The 20,863-nt window shown below is 41.8% G+C and overlaps 1 long non-coding RNA gene across 2 annotated transcripts in view; it reads left to right on the top strand.

Moving 5' to 3' along the window:
- Positions 1 to 265: 265 nt before the first annotated feature.
- Positions 266 to 20,863, top strand: part of LOC118239071 — a 37,967-nt gene continuing 17,369 nt past the window's right edge. For both annotated transcript variants that reach the window (XR_004770527.1, XR_004770526.1), the window contains exon 1: positions 266 to 426. This is a non-coding gene — a long non-coding RNA (uncharacterized LOC118239071). The remainder of the gene's footprint in view (positions 427 to 20,863) is intronic.

The raw sequence follows: 20,863 nt of genomic DNA, 5'->3' as shown, positions 1-20,863 counted from the left end.
AGAATGTGTGAGCAGGCCTGAGTTCTATATTGCCATGTGTGTCAATGTAGAATAAGGGTTAAGATGAAATGAGAAAGTAATAGGAGATGACGACTAGGGAGATGGTCCCGTGCTCTGGCAAACATGTTTGAGATTCTTTGTCCCTCTGACACAGCTCAGCAGGGTGACTGTACAGGATGAAGTGAAAGTCGTATTCAGAGAGGGTGGGTTTCCTGTGGGTGTCCACAAACCATGACGTGAAGACTGTGGGAGTAAAGGGAAATGATAAGTGGTTTGAAAGTCCTAAAGGGCAAGAGGTGATGTGTGCGTTTCCAAGGGCAGAGAAATGGCTGGTTACACAAGCTTCTGATAAGAAAGTTCACAAGAACACGTCTATCCTGTTCCTGCACAGGGGCAGCTCAGGAATGTCAGAAGAGCCATTCTTGGGTGAGTCACAGGGCATGGAGATTTGGTGAGAAATGCTTGCTTTTAATGCCAACCTATTCCAGCTGCTTTTTTTTTTTAGAGGGTTCCTTTCACCCTTTACCCCAGAGGTTAAGAGTGTGATACCACAGGAACCAAGGGCAGCTGCCAGGAGTCCTGACTCCCAGTCATCCAACTGTAAGAAACAGCCCCTGAGTCCTGAGCCACTACTCCTGACTATTCAGCCCTAGGTGTTTCGGCTTCCCACAACCCACGTCTTTGGCTTTCTGCTCTGTTGTGGCTGGATAATGACCTCCCTCTGCATCCCTCATTTAGTGAGTCACATCATTGCATACATGCAAGTTTGTGAGGGCTCTGTTTGCATCATGCTTGCTTATGTGCTGATTTGTGTCACATGGTCGACCCCAGCAGTGAAGTTTATTTGCCATCATTGTGATAATGTCATAGGAAAGGTTAAAGACTCTTGGTGACAGCCAAGTCCACAGCTCTGAGGTCTCTGATTTATGTCTCATTATACTCTTATCCAATAGTTCCGGAAAGTTATTTACACCACAATAGAGAAAACACTAGAATATTGCATTCATTCAATCTGTAGTGGTGTTTATTGAAAGACTACCAAAATGGTATCTACCTCAAATAGAAGGATCGAATATCATTCTAGTATAAACAAGGACAATACACAGTATTAAACTCTCACAATCTCTTTGGGGGAACAAGCCAATCATATACAGAAATTTAAAACACAATCTGCAACATGAAACATCATAGGTCAAAAACACTGCCTATCATTTCTTGGTGTCAGGTATTGTGATTTCTTGCCACTGCAGCTTTTTTTTTTCCCAAAGAAATCTGAATGAAAAGGGTCTGGCTGAGATGCAGCTTAGTTGGTAGCATGCTCACACTGCACGCATAAAGTTCTGTGTTTAATACCAAGCACCACATACAAGATGTCCATAATCTCAGCACTTGGAAGGTAGAGGCAGGAGGATAGGAAGATTCAAGGTCATCCTTAGCTAAACAGTGAGTTTGACATTAGCCTTGGCTACATAAAACACTGTACCCCCAAAGAAAGAAAGGAGGGAGAGAGAGAGAGAGAGAGAGAGAGAGAGAGAGAGAGAGAGAGAGAGAGAGAGAGACTGAAAGCGAGAGGGGAGTTATGTAGAACAACAGTGAGGATAGATCAGATTTGTCTTTACAGGTTGAGTGTTTTTTTTCTTTAAACTTATATGTACTTTCTATAAGTTAAAAAATAGAAGAATTCTAGTTTGTCACAATTAACTTTCTTGGTTTATCATTTGTCATCTAAATTTACCAGTAGTTATTACATTGTATTATAATTTATTTTGATATAGTGTCTCACTGCATAGCCTAGGCTGGCTTGGAACTTATAATCTTTCTGCTTCAGCTTCCCAAATGCTGTCACTCAAGCTCTGTTGCAAGATATTTGATCACACTGTAAATATGTGTTGCTGTTTTATTATGACTGGTTTAAAAAAGAGCTGAATGGCTAACAGGTAGGCAGGAGAGGTTAGGCAGAACTTCCGGATAGAAATAGGAACTCAGAATCTGGCAAGGAGGAAATGCCAGTGAGACACTAAAGAAGTCGGACTACATTATGGAGGATAGTTAAGAAGCCACATAGCAGAATGTAGAGTAATATAAATGGGTTAATTTAAGTTATAAGAGTGAGTTGGTAACAATCCTAAGCTAAAGGCTAAGCTTTCATAATAATGTGTCTCCATGTCATTATTTGGGGGCTGGTGGTCCAAAGAAAGTTTAACAAGAAAGACCTACTAAACAGGTCTGTACCACTACTCTTCATTTCATTTTTAACCAGTCATGTTCACCAACATCTTGACAAAATATCCATGCTAATGACATCATCCAGCCATCTTTGAGATTTTTGCCAACTTTCCAATGCCAAGACCATCTAGATGTGTTTGACTTTACCTTTATGAGGATCTGTTGATCAAGAGAGATGGTGGGCCATCTCTGACTTGATTTGTAGCTTCTCAGTGACCTATTCTTGGTGGGCCACCAGGCAAATGTGAGACATATGTCTGGCCCTGGGAGTGTGACATGAGCTTGGTCTGTAGTCCTGAAATCTGTTTTGTTTCCTTCCATTTACCCAGGTGCCATAAAACAGCATCCTCTTAAGTCTGTGGTCACAGAGCCCTAAGGTCCCCAGGATCAGAGAATATGCCTATCCCACAAGCCTCCACCTCCTTGCCCATCTACATTGTTTCATGGGTGTCTTACTCCTGCAAACACCATGGTCTCCTGTAGCTACCTTGTCATTTTGTCTTACTAACAAGCTGTTGGTGATTCAAGATCCATACCTCTGTTCAGTTTATGCTTCCCTCTGCTCTCCCTAGATGGAGCACAAGAGTGCATTTCAGTGCACCTTCCATTTTTAACAGGAAGGCCAGTTTGTGAAGAGGGGTTTGTTTTAGGGACCTGTGCTCTGTGATGATGTTAGTGGTTTTTAGTGATGAAGGTGACGTGTATAAAGTTCTAGAAGCAGAGGACTAGGCAATCTGGTCTAACCTTCCACCTTTTCCCATCAGTCCCTGCTAAATTAGTGATTGGTTAGATCTATCACTCTAAGTGGATTAAAAAAAGAAGAATCTTCTATTTCAAAATATCAAGTTTTCCACAGCCAAATATTAGGCAGACCTTGGGGAATCCTGTGGAAGAAGGTGACAAAAGATTATAGGAGCCAGAGGGGACAAGGATACCACAAGAAAAACCACAGAATCAACTAAACTTGGGCTTATAGGGGCTCACAGATACCAACTGTCAACCAGAAAGCTTGCAAGGGACTGAGCTAGGCCTTCGGCAGATATGTTACAGTTGTGTAGCTTGGTTTCCTTGTGGGAATCCTAACAGTGGAGCTATCTCTGACTCTGTTACCTGCTTTTGGGACCCTTTCTTTCTATTGGGTTGCTTCATCCAACCTTAATAGGTGAGGAGATGTCTAGCCTTACTTCAGCTTGTCATGTCATAGTTGGATGATATACATGGTAGGCCTGCCCTTTTCTGAAAAGAAAAGAGGAGGATTTGATGGGGGGAGGAACTGGGAGGAGAAGAGGGAAGGAGGGAAAATTGTGATTGTGCTGGGAAATTAATTAACAGAAAATAAAATAAAAATAAAAAATAATAAATTTACTTTGTCATTATGTTCTTATTAACAATATTCTTATTATTATTTCTAATAATAGATTATTAATAAATAAGATAATCAATAAGAATAAAAAATAAAGCACTTGGGAAACAGAGGCAGGCGGATCTCTGTGAGTTCGAGACCAGGGTGGTCTACAAGAGCTAGTTCCAGGACAGCCTCCAAGGCCACAGAGAAACCCTGTCTCGAAAAACCAAAAAACAAAAGAATAAAAAATAAAATAAAAATTAAAAATACCCAATAAGTAGTGTAGGCAGTAATCCTGTTTAGAGGTACTGCTGACCATGCGTGCTTGGGGATAGCTAGGTACCAAGTGGATGTGGTTCGAGTGATGTAGCAAGGGTTTAAGTATTAGAGAGGCACGAGCATGGCCCTCTCTTTTCTTGCTCCCGCCTGGCTGTGCGGACATCTGTGGGTCTCTCTGGCTCCAGTGTAAACTTGGTCACTGGCCCTTACATGAGTACTATCCCTTTAATAAACTACCTGCCGTCAATCTAGTTCTGACTCCATTGCGTTCAGCATTAAAGTAGCTTTGCCTATCAATGTATCATGTGTCTTCTAAAAAAAGATTTTATTTTATTTTATTTTATTTTATGTGCATTGGTGCTTTGTCTGCATTCATGTCTGTGTGAGGGTATTGGATCCCCTGGAACTGGAGTTACAAACAGTTATGAACTGCCATGTGGGTGCTGGGAATTAAACCTGGAGCCTCTGGAAAAGCAAGTAGCCAGTGCTCTCAACACCCGAAGCCATCTCTCCAGCCCCCTGTATCTAATTTTAGTAACAAATGATTGAGAAAGTAACCTGTGATACTGTGGAACACTTTGCTTCTAATACAAGTTCTCCTGGAAACTTTCATGACAAATTGACAGAGAAGAAAACTAAAAAGCAGTGTCATAGTATGGCAGAATTTTATATGTTCTACTTTTGTGGATGGAGACTCGGCCCAGACTGGCTGATCCTACTAGGACTTGAGACTTTCTTTTTGTAATGATACAAAAGCAAAACACATTTACTAGACATGGTACTTGAAATATTGAGTGTGGATCTTCTCAGCTAGTGACACATCCTACCATACTTCTCTCAAGATGTCAGGCAGTAGTAGCCAGCCACAGTGGTATAAAGGCCAATGGTCTAATTCTTTACAGTGTATTGACAACAGTCGGGATACAAATTTCAATAGATTGCATGAGATCTTTCATATTTATAATAAAATGGGATTTTTGTTATTGGTTCCACTCGGCTTTAGGGCAAGATTGGTGTTCTGTCATATTTAAGACAAAGTAAGCTAAGCTATGATGTTTGATAGAGTGTGTACATTAAATGTATCTTTTATCTGGGGGGATGCTTGCTTGTGTAAATATGAGGACCTGAGTTCAGATCCGCAGCACCCATGTTAAACTCCAGGCATGGTGGCATTTACCTCTTATCCCAGTGCTAGGGAGACAGACAAGAGGATCCCTGGGGCTCATTGGTCAGCCAGTCTAGTCAATCTCTGAGCCTAAAAGCTCAGTGAGTGACTCTGTCTCAAAACTAAGGTGGAAAGTGACTGAGGAAGATACCTGATGTCAACCTCTAGCCCCTCACATACCCACAAACATGTAGCCAAGTGAATAAGACTTAAAATTTTTTAGGGGGGGCATCTGGAAAAAAAAACACAAACCACACAGCACAGCTAGAGAGGTGGATTTAGAAGCTACACCAATGACCTATGGGCAGATCAAGATAGAACTGGCCACAGTGGTGCAGGTGTGCTTCTCAGCTCATACATCAGTGCCAGGTGGCCCTTCTGTTCCCAGAAGGCAGAACACAGACACACTATGGACTTTCCACACCCCTGGAATTACCCCAATTGGTATTTGTTTGTTTAGCATTTCTATCTCTGGCCTCTGTGTCTTCTTCTTAGGAAGGGGGGATTACCCAGATAATTGCACAGCTGTGCAGACTTCCCCTCAAAGGTTGTAAGCTTTCATCTCTCCATCAGTTGGAAAACACATTTCTCTACTCTGAAAGGGTTGTTCTTGGCTGTGGTTTCCAGCACTTAGCTCTTGTAAAATTGTGATAAAGCATATTGGCAGCTTCAGGACATCTTCAAGCCAGCAGTCAAGAACATAGCCTGGTGCAGCTGCCCTGAATAATCACGCTAGGGTTGAACTCGATGTCTCTTCTTGTGGAATTTTAGTGGGAGACACTGAAGTATTTGATTCTGTTCTTTAGCCCCAAGGTGGGGTTTATTTCTCACCTAGACATTTTCATGCAGGATGGTGATCTTGTTCAGAAGACACAGGGAGGCCTGGGCCTAGCACAGATTCAGAACATTGGACTGGAATTCCTGTTCCTGGAAACAAAGTTCTACTCCCATGCCCAGGTGAAACAGAAACCATGGATGTAGGCTTCAAACTGCAGACAATATGCCTTGAATTCCTGAACACAATTCCCTAACTTCTATTGGTACTCAATGCTTTAAACAGAAACTCATATATATATATATGGGTTTGAGTCAATGAGTTTTGTCAGTGGATACACCTCTGAATAATCATCACTTAGTGCAACACGAGGAATGAATGTTCACATCATTCCAGACAGTTCTCTAAGTCTTTTCCAGATCAAGTTTCCTGCCTTGACCCATGGCAAGTACGTTTTGACTTCCAGCACCAATAGACCAATCTTGTCAGATCTACATGAGAGTGTTTCTAGGCTTCTTTCACATATGCAGTAGTTGTCAGAATCAAAATAAATTACTTCTGTCAAGTCTTAAAAAATAAAAGTAAATAAAGCAAGGGGGCTGTGGGGATGTGTTACCATTCAGTGTTGTTTGAAGATGGAAATTACCACAAAGAGTCTCACAACCCCAGGCTTATACCAAGACCACTTCAACCTGAACCTAAAAACAAGCAAGTAAGCAAATCCTTCTGCAGGGACATCTGTCCAGCACCTGTCTGTTCAGCTTCAGATAGACTCTTTTGTTATTAGACCTTGTGGTTATGGATTATTACTTCAAAACAATGTGCTCAACTTTCCTAGCTTTGGATTTTAAAAACTTCATCCTCCCTCAAGCTCCTTGAGTATTCTTATTTGGGAATGCAATAGAATTGTGATGAGAAAGCCTCGCTAAACTGTAAGACTATTCAAGGTTAGGAGACATTGCCTGGAAAGTTAGTGTCCCAGAAAGGAGAAACAAGCTATGGAGGAAAGATAGAAAGTCAGCAAAGCAAACTGAGAAGCGGACATGAGGAAATTCAGCATCAGAAATCCTTAAGGAGCAGGACATGGCTTCCAGCACCCAGCACTGCTTTGAAGTCAAGAAATGGAGACAGAACCCAGCAATGGACTTAACAGCACAGACATCATGTATGTAAACACTCAATGCTCTATTTCAAGTGTCAACAAAACAGTGCATAGAAGTCCAGAGGTGGCAGAGGCATCTGAGCTTTGCTCTTGCATGCTGCTTTGAGCATGTTCAAGAGAAAAAAAATGAGGTTTCTTTTAAACCTAGCAAGGAAATGAGATAGCACCTGAGGGGGAGTATAAGGCTAGGGTGGGAATTGTTCCAGACAGAAGAAAGGGCGACAGGAGGTTTGTGGGATGTTGAGAATAGTCCAGGAGAGGAAAAAAAAATAGACACATTTTACCAGCAGCCATAACAAATGTTACTCTAACATTGCCAAAGCAAAGATATCTTGATTGGCACAGGGCAAAACACAACCTCAGCAGGTCTGATTGTGTGAGTGGGAGTCTGTCAGCAGTGCTGAGTGGGGAATGGAGTTTCTAGAAATCTGACCTTCGCACTGTACTTGCGTTGCTATGGACCTTGGATGAGTCATTTGACCCTTCTATTTGTCTATTTCCTTAACTATTCAGTTAAACTTAGAGATCAGGCTCCTCCCACCCAACTCTCAAACCCCATTGCATCTCCTAAGGAGCCCCCAACTGACTGTCAACTCCTCACTACCCATATGGACCCAGAACCAAGTCCTGCAGAACTATGGACTTGTTTTAACTGTGGGAGCCAAGTGCAGACCCCAGCCAGGACAGAGTTCAAGGCCTTCTGTGCTCATGTGGGAGAAGGATTCTCAGAAGCTATGAAGTCTAGCTTAGTATCTTGAGGAACTTTTCATAGAGTTCCAAGGTCAGCAGCACATCAAAGAAGCTGCCAACTTTTGAGCTCGAAGAGAATTCAGAATGGAGTGAGGTCAGTGGCTGTCCCCTAGGGAGTGCAGAAACTGGAGACACTTCAAAGAGCTCTTGTTGGGGAGTTTTCAGCACTTTCCCCACAAAATGCTCACAATTTGTGTAGCTTCTGGTGGGAGCAGGGAAAGATGGAAACCTGGGAGGGTGGACGATGAGTGACCTATCGTCTCCCATGTTGAATGAACTCCAAGGAAAGTGTATTGTTCATGTTAGACCTCATGTTCGTGATGTAACAGGCCTTTGCAACTTTGCTCATAGATGCATGACCTCAAACCACACACTTAGCTCTGAAATGGGCACAGTACGAATACTTCATAGAACTGTAGAGAAGAATAAACCTTATGATTTATATGAATAGTACTATTTGAACTGTGCCTAGTGACATGGATCTGTAACACTAGCTACTAGGGAGGAAAAGGGCAGAGAACTGTAAATTCAGGCCCTTTTAGGGCTATAGAGTACATTCAAGGCCAGTTTGGGAAATTTAGTAAAACCTTTTGTCCAGGCAAAAAAGTTAAAAGGGCTGGAATTATAGTTCACACAATATAGCACAATGGTATAGTACTGGCCAACATGTATAAGATTTAATTTCCCAATATTAAAAAAAACAACAAAATGAAACATTTGTTTATAGTATAAGACTGAGAGTCAGCTATAAAAGTGGCTAAATGGAAACTCCATGTTTTTCTGGCTAGTTCTTTCTTTAAATTTTTTTATTTTACTAATTTTTATTTTTAAAACGATCTTTATTTTACATAACAATCCCAGTTCCTTCTCCCTCCCATCCCTCCGCTCCTCTCACCACTTCCCCATTCCATACCCATCCATTCCTCAGAGAGGGTGAGGCCTCCTATAGGCAATCATCAAAGTCTGTCACATCATTTGGGATAGGACCAAGGCCCTGACCCTGTATCTAGGCTGAGCAAGGTATCCCTCCATAGGGAATGGATTCCAAAAAAACCAGTTCATGCACTAGAGATACATACTGCTTCTACTGCCAGTGGCCCCATAAATTGCTCAAGCCCCCTGCCCCCAACTCTCACCCATGTTCAGGGTGCCTAGTTAGGTCTTATGCAGGTTCCCCAGCTGTCATTCTGGAGTCATTGAGCTCCCACTTGCTCAGGTAAGCTGTTTCTGTAGATTTCCCCAGCATGGTCTTGACCCCTTTGCTCATCTTATCACTCCTCCCTCTCTAAAACTGGACTCCAGGAGTTCTGCCCAGTACTTAGCTTCTGTTTCTGCTTCTGCTTCCATCAGTTACTAGATGAAGGCTCTATGATGGCATTCAATGTAGTCATCAATCTGATTACAGGTAAAGGGCATTTAAGGTGCCCTCTCCACTATTGCTTAGATTCTTAGCCGGGGTCATCCTTGCAGATTCCGGGGAATTTCCCTAGTGCCAGGTTTCTGGTTAACCCCTTAATGGCTCCATTTTTCAAGGTATCTCTTTCCTTGCAATCCCTCTCTGTTCTGGCTAATTCTTGAAGGCAGTGCTGGCTACTGGAGAGGCATCCATCATTTGAACTAGAGTCCTTCAACATCTCCAGAGGATTGTATGCTGCCTTCCTTGCGTGGTGAGGAGGAAGCCAGGCTTTCTCTTGGCATCAAGCACAGAAATTTTCAGGTAGACTCTGTTCCCTTATAGCTGACTAGCCTGTAAATTCACTTCCTATTCCCCTCCTATTTCTTATTGGTTCCCTTTCTACCCTCATAGTCTCCATTTGCTTTCATAGCCTGTATATAAGTGTAGATAATTCAATCTAGATTCTTATAGGGGAGAAAACACAATATTTGCCCCTCATTCCCCCATTACTACTCTTATCCCCATTACCCTCCTTTATGCCCTTTCCTTCCTGCAAATGGAGTCTTTTTATTCATAAGTATATATATGTATATATACACATACATTAGAGAAAAAATATGTAATGTGAGAATATATACCTCATACCTTATATATATCCATGAGTTAATGGAATGTTATATTATAGTAAAGGCACCTCATCATTATTTTGCAAATATGCAGTTAAAATTTATGAATGCACCCTAACTTCTCATTATTGTAAATTGAGATTGTGTCAGGCTTTAGTCTAGTTCCCCTCCTCTTTGAGAACATATCCCATCTTGCTCCTTTATGGTATACCAGGTGACCCACTTAAAATCTCATCAAATATTTGCTAACTATATTTGCTCTTCTTGGCAGCAGGCTGGCATGTTGAGCACAGTATGGCCTCTACCTCTGCCAAGTATGTTACAGGGACTGTCATGACACAACATGTCAGGTTAGGGGTAATTTTGGAGAGTAATACAAACTGGAGAATGTGCCAAACTCCAGCACAGGATCAAAAGAGGCATCCAAGAGCAGAAGGGCTGATGGTGAACTCCAGATCTGAAGGCTTGTGAGGAGCTAGCGAAGAACTGAGGATGTAGAAGTTCAGAGAAATGGAGGGCTTACCAAGAGGAGGAGACACTTAGTGTAAAGTGTTGGGCTAAAAGAGAGCAGGGCCTTTGCCTGAAGCAGGAGGAGCCTATAAGTGTGGCCTTCAGAGCCTGAGAAGGACCTCAGTCAAGAGGGTAAAAGATAAAAGAGACAGAACCTGGAAGGCCCCAGTGCCATATCAAAGAAGCCAGACCATAGTGACAGCACAGTCACTAGAAGGAATAAAGTAAAACGTGGTCTTCATAAGTCAACCAGAGTGCATAGTTGCTTGATCTAGGGGTGATGCCAGGAAGGGATGTGTGGAAAATGACTGATTTAGGGAAAGAATAGAAGTGGTAGGACTTAGAGATAGATTGGTCAGGTTTATGCTCTCAATATTGAGGGCCATTCCTAGGCAAAGGAGCTGTTTTAAAGCCCAAAGCACTGAGTTTGGTAAAGGGAATTTTCAGAGGATGTACATGTGTTCACAGATGACTCAGTAGTGAGAAAATAAATCATTCTGCCTCGTCGGCCATAGTGCCCACTTGCTACCTTATTTTCCTAGCAAGTAAACACCCATCTTAGTCTGATTTATAACATCACAACGGGATCTCCAAGGCCATTTACTTTATAAAGAAAATAGGCTTATTTGTCTCACAACTTTAGAGGCTAAAATACAAACAGTGGGCAGTGTCTTACTTGGGGTTTCTATTGCTGTGATGAGACACCATGACCAAAGCAACTTGAGGAGGGAAGGGTTTATTTGACTTCTAGTTCCACAACACTTTTCATCATCAAAAGAAGTCAGGACAGGGACACAAAAAGGGCAGGAACCTGGAGGCAGGAGCTGATGCAGAGGCCCTGGAGAAGTGCCACTTATTGGCTTGCTCCTCATAGTTTGCTCAGCCTTCTTTCTTGTAGAACCCAGGACAACAAGTCCGGAGATGACACACACCTCCCATAATGGACTGGGTCCTTCCCCATCAATCACTAACTAATAAAAAGTTTTACAGCCTGATCTTATGGAGTCATTCCTTAATTGAGGTTCCCTCCTCTCAGTTTAGCTTGTGTCAAGTTGACATAAAGTTATCCAGCACAGGCAGTGTCCTATGTTTAACCTCTGGTGGGGACTACATAGCCTTGCCAAACAAGGAGGATGGTATTATATAGTGAGAGTATATGCCAGGTTGGCCAGCAGCTTGTGTGAATATCAAGTGTTTCTTGTCTTAAGAGGAAACAAAGAACAAGCTAAGGAAGCCCAACATGCTTTGCAACAACATGCTGGGAAAGTCCCCAACCCAAATGAATGAGTGAATGCATAATTAGAAGAAGGGAAGTGATGGGGGTTGTCCTTCCAAATGATGTGAATATAGGTTTCTCTTATTGGTTGGTGAATAAATGCTTATTGGCTATTAGCCAGGTAGGAAGTATAGGCAGGGCTACCAGACTAGGAGACTTCAGGGAAAGGAGAAGGCAGAAAGAGAGAGAGAGAGAGAGCATGTAGCCACTGGGAAGGTAGGATCCCCGGGCATTCTCCAGTTAACCAAGACCATATGGAGATACATAGATTAATAGAAATGGGCTAATAACTAAGAGATAGCTAGATAATAAGAAGCCTGAGACATTGGTCAAACAGTTTATAATTAATACAAGCCTCTGTGTGTTTACTTAAGATCCAATGGTGATGGCACCAGGCAGGCCAGAAACTCACTCATTAGGTAATCATGCTCCACCGACACTTTTCTACAACAGATGTGGAGAGAGAGCAAAGCTGGCATGCCACTTGGTGACACAGCAAGGTGTTGGAAGGAAGCCACACGGAGCACCAAGAGGTGTGTGAGCAGAAAGGCCGATGTGGGCAGGATGGGAGGCAGCCTTATGATAAGGGGGTAGATGGGAAGGAAGTGTGTCAGGGAGGTGGATGGGTAGATGAAGGTAGTAAAACCAGAGGCCAGGAATTCCCAGTGCCATCAGAGGGCAGTGAAGGGAGCAGGGCTCTGCTCTTTCAGACCGTACTGTCTGATGTCTGGCTACTGGCGACCCATCTCTCTTTCTGCATACCATCATGTGGCAACCTGGCGTAGAAATGAAGGGAAATAAGCAGTCCAACTCGACCCTTTGGAAAAGGAGTCTTTAGGAAAGAACAAGGGGCTGGAAAGAAAATGTGTGTGTCTCTTTTCTTTCTTGGCCTGGAGGTAACACAATTGCCTCTGACTTCCCAGGGCACTCAGCAGCTATCACATTCCTCCCTAAAGGCCAAGCCATAGGCAAGGGCAAAGGCCACCCTGGGAATGTTTGTGTTCTTAATGTTTTGTAGTTGAATCATATTGACAAAATTGTTTCCAATTGCTCAAACATGGTTGAGAAGCTCAATGTCTTGGGGGATGTTAACATTCCTCTGCAATGACATCACATGGCTGTGTCACCAGTTAAAGGACAAAAACAATCAATAAAGCAAACAGTGAATTCTGTGCCATTAAAAATGTGATTTTCCTCTAAAGTTGATAAAAATAATATGGAGAAGGAAGATTGTTGTTATAGGAAACTCACCAGCTAACCTGACAGTTTAGCGAGTGATAGTCAGGAACCCATCCTACAATACAACAGAAAAACAAAACTGCTCTGTTCTTAACTAATATTTGTCATTTAGCCTAAATGGGTTTTGAGAAAATGTGGAAAGCTATATAGAATTGAGACACACATGTAGGAAGAGCACAATGCCAGGGGTTGGGAACGATACCACATGTCTAAACCATAGTTATTTCCAAGTGCCTTCTCCTGGGACATATTAGATTTGTTGGTTTTGAGCTGCTTAGGAGGATGTTTTCCTAAGAACAAATATGTACAATGAAACAGGAATGAGCCTTAGCCCACCCGGGAAATTTTCTCCTAACAAGCACACACACTGAGATTCAAGACTTCTTGAACAGAGCTCCCCTCCTGCACCACGAATTCTGAAGTTGATCAAAAGTTTGCTGACGGGTGACTATGCCAAGTCTGGTTTCTTTAGAGATATGAGGGTGGATAGAAGATGAAAAATAAGCAAATGCTGAAAGAGAACCACATGTTCTCAGTGCAAAGCAGCAAACAGGGCAGGGTGGGGAAGGTGGGGAGTTGTAGGATGTGATGGGCTTGAACAAGATGGTGACACAACCTTGTGTGGTCAAAGAGCTACTCCTGGTAGGTTACACCAATGTGATTCTTGTCTCTCTACCACCCCCAACCAGAGACTGGTGGTCACTAGTCACTACAAAGATTTTTTTTCCTGAGATTTACTTTTCCACATAAATATTTCGGGAGTTATTTTGTTTTCCAGCTACTGCAAATGAGATGGTCTAATAATTTTGCTCCAAACCCACTGACCACCCCTCCTGTGTCCCTTTGCTGGCTTCTACATTTCTTCATCTTATACAGGCAGAATGTCATCTTCTTCTTCCTTCCACATGTTTGACCTGGCTAACCACTTCCAGTCCTTTGCCTTTAATAGCACATATAAGTTAATGAATTCTGAACTTGCATCTCTGCCACACTTGTTTGTAGACCTCAGATACATCTTGCGACAAACTGTGGCTATTAGTCTTGCCCTCTCAAACCATTCTTTCCTTCTCTGGCTTTTATGTTTGGTTACTTGTTGTGGTGCCAAGGGCTTTCCACAAATGTCTCTCTCTCTCTCTCTCTCTCTCTCTCTCTCTCTCTCTCTCTCTCTCTCTCATCTTCCCCTCAGTTGGTGGTATTCTAGCTTAGTTCATGTCATTCAGAATCAGCTTACAGACAACCTCCTCTTAGGGCTGTTCTCCAGCTGTCTCCATTGCTATAACCCTTATTAAAATCTTTGGCAGCACTGGTTTCCCCCTGACTGTTGTGAATTGATTTTTCACTATGTATCTCCATGAATAGGGCCCTTTTCTGTCAGGACACCACTTAATACATAGAATAGCCCTACAAGTACTAACTGAACAAGTCCCTCACAGGCCCTGCATCCTGAGGCTTACACACAGAAGAGTTAAAGATTTTGTTGTAATTGGATATGACTGTTAAAAGCCTAAAAGTTAGAATAAAGATCAAATTATATTAAAAGTATTTTCTCAAAATTAATGAAATGGTCTCAGGTTTGTTTTTCTGGAACTTTGACAGCAGAAGTCATTCCAAGTTTCAAGTCAATCCCACCATTTACTTGCTTTCCCCTTTCTATCCTTTGTCTTGTTTCACCAGAGGCAAGAGAAAACCACTAAATTCTGAAACTGGCTTTTGTTCCTCTTTTGGACTCACCAAAGTGATGACTACAAACGATTTTGATAAGGGATGGATCATGGTATAGCAATGTGTTTTCCAAAATATTGCTATTACCTTTTTGGCTGAATCCATGTGTTAAGGTCAAAATTCACAGAACTACAGCAACAGAAAATGAACCTCTATTCACCTGGGGTGGGGATGGGCAAAGACTGACTGGGAAGTTATAAAAATGTGACTCTGTTAGGACAGTGTTTCACAGGCAGACAGTATGCATCTGAAAAACTTCATCAAAATGTAAAGTGTGTACATTAATTGAATGCAAATCATATTTCATTGAAGTGATGTAAAAGAATTAATGTCAAGCACAGTATTCAATGTCTGATTTCTTTTATATTTCTAAGATAGCGTCTGGCTGTGTAGTCATGACTGGCCTGGAGTTCACTATGTAGTCAAGGCTGACTCAAACTTACTTTAACCCTCCTGCATCTGTCACTTAAATTATGGAATTACAAATGTATACCCCAAAGTCAGCAGTACTCAACGTCTTAAGATGATTATTCTATTATTCTAAAGTCATGAGTAATATGAATGTGAAAACAGTCACGTTTTTCAACAAATTCCATTTTATGCAAAATTTTACCTCAGAAATCTTATTTCTATTTGTGATGAAAAATGTTTCTTCAAAATAATGCTTATTCATCTGTATTATTTAGACTTTGTATTTCTGTGACAAATTATTACATCTCATAAACAATGGGATTTGTTTCTTTTAGTTCATAATTTCAGAAATTTGAGATCATAGTTCTTCATTTTGTGGGTTCTTGGCCTGTGGTAAGGTAGCATATCATGGTGGTGGGAGCCTGTTACAGAGGATACTTACCTCATAATGGACAGAAGTAGGAAAGAGACAAGGATAGATTGAGGGAGAGACATAGATGGAGATAGAGACAAAAATAATGTCAGAAGGACAGAGAAACAGGAAGCAAGTTAGAGATGAAGACAGACTTAAGAAGAAGGGGATACCTGGACATAAAGAGTGAGAATTAGAAAGGACATCAGATAAGGAGAGAGGGAGAAGGGGAGGGAGGGAAAGAGAGGAAGAAGAGGTAGGGAAGAGAAAGAGTTAAGAAGAAACAGTCCTCATAGTGCCCTCTCCCCCCAAGCAAGGGATTTCCAGCTAACCTCCTCTCCTCTTGAAGTCTTCAGAAACCCTCTAAATAGCATCACCAGTTGGGGACCAAGTCATCCTTATCTAGACTTTTTGTAGAAGAATGTCTTATATTCAAGTCATAACATTTCAATCCAAATGTATGTTGGTCATCTGAAATATTTTTACTCAACTAGTTATCTGGTTTTTTTTTGGGGGGGGGATTCCCCACAAACCTGACCCTGAGACGAGGATTTGGGCACAAGTCATTTACATGTGAGATGGTTTCAGTAGGTGTGGGATACAATCCTGTAGCTATAATATCTAATATCAATTCCTCAAATGTTGAAATATTAAAGGATCAAAATCTTTTTTAAAGATTTATTTATTTCATTTTTTGTTCTCTATATGCATATATGTCAGAATAGGGCATCAGATCTCATTACAGATGGTTGTGAGCCATCATGTGGTTGCTGGGAATCGAACTCAGGTCCTCTGGAAGAGCAGCCAGGGCTCTTAACCTCTGAGCCATCTCTCCAGCCCCCTAAAAGATCAAAATCTTTAAAGTGCAAAATAATTCTGTGAAAATTATAGAAAATACTTTGAAGTAATTTATTTACATTTTAAAAAGAATCTACTTGAGCAAAACATGACAGGATACTCCAGAAGCCACCATATAAAATAGCATAGGCATTAACAGTATACATGTACTTTGCAAATACAAACATTCATATATACTAATGACAGTTGTCTGATGTCAGGGTTTGGATGTGAAATGTTCACCATACACTTATGTGTCTGGATACTTGCCTCCCCAAAGGTAGCACCATTTTGGAACCTTTGGGAAATAAATCCTAGCTAGTAGATGTAAGCCACTGAGGTATATAATTTGCAACACTTTGGGCCCACGTCCTCTACTTTCTATATGATGCAATGGCCAAGGACCAAGCCTAAGTGCTCTGCCACCCTTACCATGATGAACCTAAAACCATAAGCCAAAAACATCTTCTCTCTCTTAAATTTTCCTGTCATGTGTAATGTCACAGCTACAAGAAGTAACAAATATGTAAGAATTAAAAACACAGATTTTTGCAAGTCTAAATACTGGGATGTACTAATGATAGTTCCATGGTCTGAAAGTCAGGAACAGATGATCTCTTCTACCCATGAGGAAATTGGCTGGAAGCTGATATGTTTAAGTGCAGATTACTGTGGTTGATTGTATACCCAGTTTGAATACTGTAGACCCATGAAGCCTTGTGAGGAACAACCCAAGTCCTACAGAGGAGATGGTGAAAAGCTCCAGGAGACCACCACTTCCCACGCTCTACACCGAGCTCTGGAAACAATTGATCTTTACAGACAAACTCAGGACACATCTCTTCAATTATCCAGGGAATTTCAGCAATTATACACACACATCTGCTCCCTATCCACACAATCAACATTGTCATAGTGAAGTCATACAAAGTCAAGTTAGTGAAAAATGAACTTGAAATGTGTGAACATCCTCATACAACTTACACCTCCAGGATCTGAACTAGAGCAAAGGAGAAAGACGCAGTGCAGTGAATTTTAAATAAAAGTTCAGACAATAGAGAGGAGAAAAATAACTTAAAAAGAAAAGAGCCAGGCATAATGTTGTTCACCTTTAATCCCAGCACTTGGAAGGCAGAGGCAGGTAGGTTTCTGTCTACATAATGAGTTCAGATAGCCAAAGCTATGTAGTGAGACCCTGTCTTGGAAAAAAAATAATAAAAAGAAGAAAAGAAACAATTGGAAAGAAAACCTGATAGGATTTCTCATATGAAATCACATTGCAGGGATGGACTCTGAGTAATTTTGTGCAGGCTATTCAGAAGAGTTGGCTGGTTTTAACCACCCTGGAGTTTCCCCTCTTGAGAAATTGCTATTCCTTTTCTTTTAAAGTACCATTCTCCTAGGACAGTGGTTCTCAACCTAGTGACCTACAACCATAAACTTATTTTTGTTGATACTTCATAACCATATTTTTACGACTGTTATGAATGGTAGTGTAAGTATCTGATATGCAGGATGGTCTCAGGTGACCCCCATGAAAGGGTCATTTGACCCCCAAATAGTCATGAGTCGCAGGTTGAGAACCTCTGTCCTAGGAGACTACTCCACATCATTTTCTACCACTATGAGTCCTTGCACACTGACAAGAGCATTCCCGACTAACATGTCCCATCTTCTGAGCCATGCTTCTGTGTTTCCGGAATAAGCATATGCCTCTTTCACAAGCTTTCCCATGCAGACCACAGATTGAGTGGGAACGGCACTAGAGGGTGAATTGGTACTGCAGCAACAAGAGTGTCTTCTCATCCTACCAGGCACCTAATTATTTTCCAACCGGCCAGTTGCTCGATGGGCCCCTTCGGACAAATGTGGTTTTAATTCATTAGAAGCTCCTGGAATTCATCAGCTGGAAGGATCACCAAGGCAGACAAATGACTCATTTTCACCCGGCTAATCCTTTCTCCAGCTTCTGGCTTTCTACCTTTCTTATACTCCCGTCTCCAGTTTTTCCTCATAGAAATGAGTGTTTAGGATTTCAACTTTCATGATTTAGGTGATGAGACTTTTAGATTGAATTTTTATTTCATTTTTTTTGTTTTGCATGTGCAACTGCATACCACGTGCTTTCATAGATACACACCATGATGCCTATATAGAGATCAGAAGACAGATTTTTGTTCAGTTTTCTCCTTCTGCTGTAAGCTCTGGGGATCCAGCTTAGGTTCTAAATCCTGTGCGATAAACACCTTTGCCCTGAGCCACTTTGCTGGTCAGATTTTAGACTTTTCTTTCTTTCTTTCTTTCTTTCTTTCTTTCTTTCTTTCTTTCTTTCTTTCTTTCTTTCTTTTTAAAGATTTTATTTATTTAGTATGTATACAACATTCTGTTTCCTGTTTCCATGCATATCCGCACACCAGAAGAGGGCACCAGATCTCATAACGGATGGTTGTGAGCCACCATGTGGTTGCTGGGAATTGAACTCAGGACCTCTGGAAGAGCAGTCGGATTTTAGACTTTTGAGATTGCGATTTTTAGCGACTTTAGGCTTAGAGGATTTTTCTCTTTCAGGATTTCAACATTTGGGGTTATGGTGTTTGGGTTGTGTTTTTCAGGATCGAATCGGCACCAGTCCCAGGATTATCTCTTGGGGAAAGGAGGCTGTGCAAAAGGCCAGGGGAGAAAACCATTACCAGGGGTGCTGATGTCCAGCCAGCTTTTCTAGGGTCAGTCCTGCCAGGGTCCTGACGTAGGTGATCTACAAGATGCCTCACGTTGCCCCACGTAATGGAGGGAGTAGAGCTGGCCTTCTACAAGTTCCATCTCTGCCACAGAAGTCTTCCTCTGCAGAACTAACTCTACAGGACTTTCCCTGCACAGCTCACATGCTGACCATAATAGGAACAATGAAAGGCAGAAAACAGTTAGAAATGTTTGCCTCTAGCAGCTACTAGCTTGTGGTGCAAGGTGCTATAGCACAGCATGGCAACAGATGCTAACCTCTGCATTTATTTGTGAAAAGTCCACCCAAGCTTTATAAGCTGCTTTCTCACTGTTTGGGGTTTCTGCTTTTCTTTCTTTATCATCATCCTAGGCTGTTTCTCCATGATTCTTTCATTGACTTTAAATTAGAATACCGAGATTAACCACAATCAAATGGAATGATGGAGTATTTTCACCAATAAAATCCTCATGTATACATGAGAATACCATTCAAATTTATTGAATCCTTCTCAAGAAGGGATGCATGGATCTCCCTAGGAAGGGGAAATAGAATAGATTTCATGGGTGGATTGAAACCAGGTGGGGATGAGGACAGGAGGGAACAGGAGGGTACAGGAGGGGATATATATATATATATATATATATATATATATATATATATAGAGAGAGAGAGAGAGAGAGAGTAGCAGGAGAGATGATTGCAATTGGGGGGCACTTCTAGGGAGAGGTAGAAACCTATAGTGATAGAAAATCCCAGAAATCTACAAGGGTGATCTTAGTGAAAATTCCTAGTAACTGGTAGAGAAGCCTGAAGGAGTCACCTTCTGTAATCAGGCAAGGCTTCCAGTGGAGGGATTGGGGTACCAATACATCCACAAAACCTTCAGCCTACAATTTGTCCTGCTTGAAAGATGTGTTGGGGTAAAGGTAGTGCAGAACTTGTGGGAGTGGCCAAAAAATGACTACTCCAACTTGAGACCCATCCCACAAGAGTCAGGTCATGCCTGACATTGTCTGGAGGGCTAAGAACCTGATGCTGGATAGCTCAGAGACATAGGATAGAACCAAACCAATCAGGAAGAGTTCAGGGAATCCTGTGGAGGAGGGGGTGGAAGGATTGTGGGAACCAGAGGGGTCAAAGACAGCATAACAAAATGGTCCACAGAATCAACTAACTAGGGCTCATAGGGGTTCATAAAGACTGAGCCAACAATGAAGGATCCTGTGTGGTTCTGACCTAGGTCTTCTGTACACATGTTATGGTTGTGCAGCTCAGTGTTCTTGTGGGACACCTAACAGTGGGAGTGGGGGCTGTCTTTGACTGGTTTAGGAACCCTTTTCCTCCTACTGGCTTACCTCATCTACCTTAATATAAGAGGATGCACCTAGTCTTATTACAACTTGACATGCCATGTTTGGTTGATATCCCTGGTGAGCTTGCCCTTTTCTGAAGGGAAACTGAGGAGGAGTGGATTTGGGGCAAAGAGGAGGTGATGGAGTGAGGGACTAAGAGGAGAGGAGTCTGGGAGGCAGGTGGTCAACTGCAGTCAGAATGTAATATATAAGAAAAGAATAAAAAAGTTATTAGGCCCTTATCGTGTTTCTAGTGCCCAAATCAAGTGCTTTATTTATTTAATTATCAAAATAGTCCTGGTTGCCAGGTGGTAGTGCATGCCTTTAATCCCAGCACTTGGGAGGCAGAGGCAGGAGGATCTTTTTAGTTTGAGGCCAGTCTGGTCTACAGAGCTAGTTCCAAGACAGCCAGGGCTACACAAGAAACCCTGTCTCGAAAAACTTTTTTAAAAAGTCCTGGTTGAGATGAAGATGTTATACTTATTTATATTGGGAAAACCCAAGGTTAAGTTATTACCTGAACTCTAGAAATAGCAGACTCTATTAGGCCCCAACCTGGAATGTATCTGTCCGAGTTCTGAACCACTCATTCCTCCAGGGGCATCTCTGTTTCTAAGTCAAAGGTTGATAGCCATGCAACTGGAGCAAAAGGATGTAG

Source organism: Cricetulus griseus, chromosome 6 (genome assembly GCF_003668045.3).
Source record: "Cricetulus griseus strain 17A/GY chromosome 6, alternate assembly CriGri-PICRH-1.0, whole genome shotgun sequence".
Taxonomy (NCBI): Eukaryota; Metazoa; Chordata; class Mammalia; order Rodentia; family Cricetidae; genus Cricetulus; species Cricetulus griseus.
This window is presented reverse-complemented; position numbering and strand designations above follow the sequence as displayed.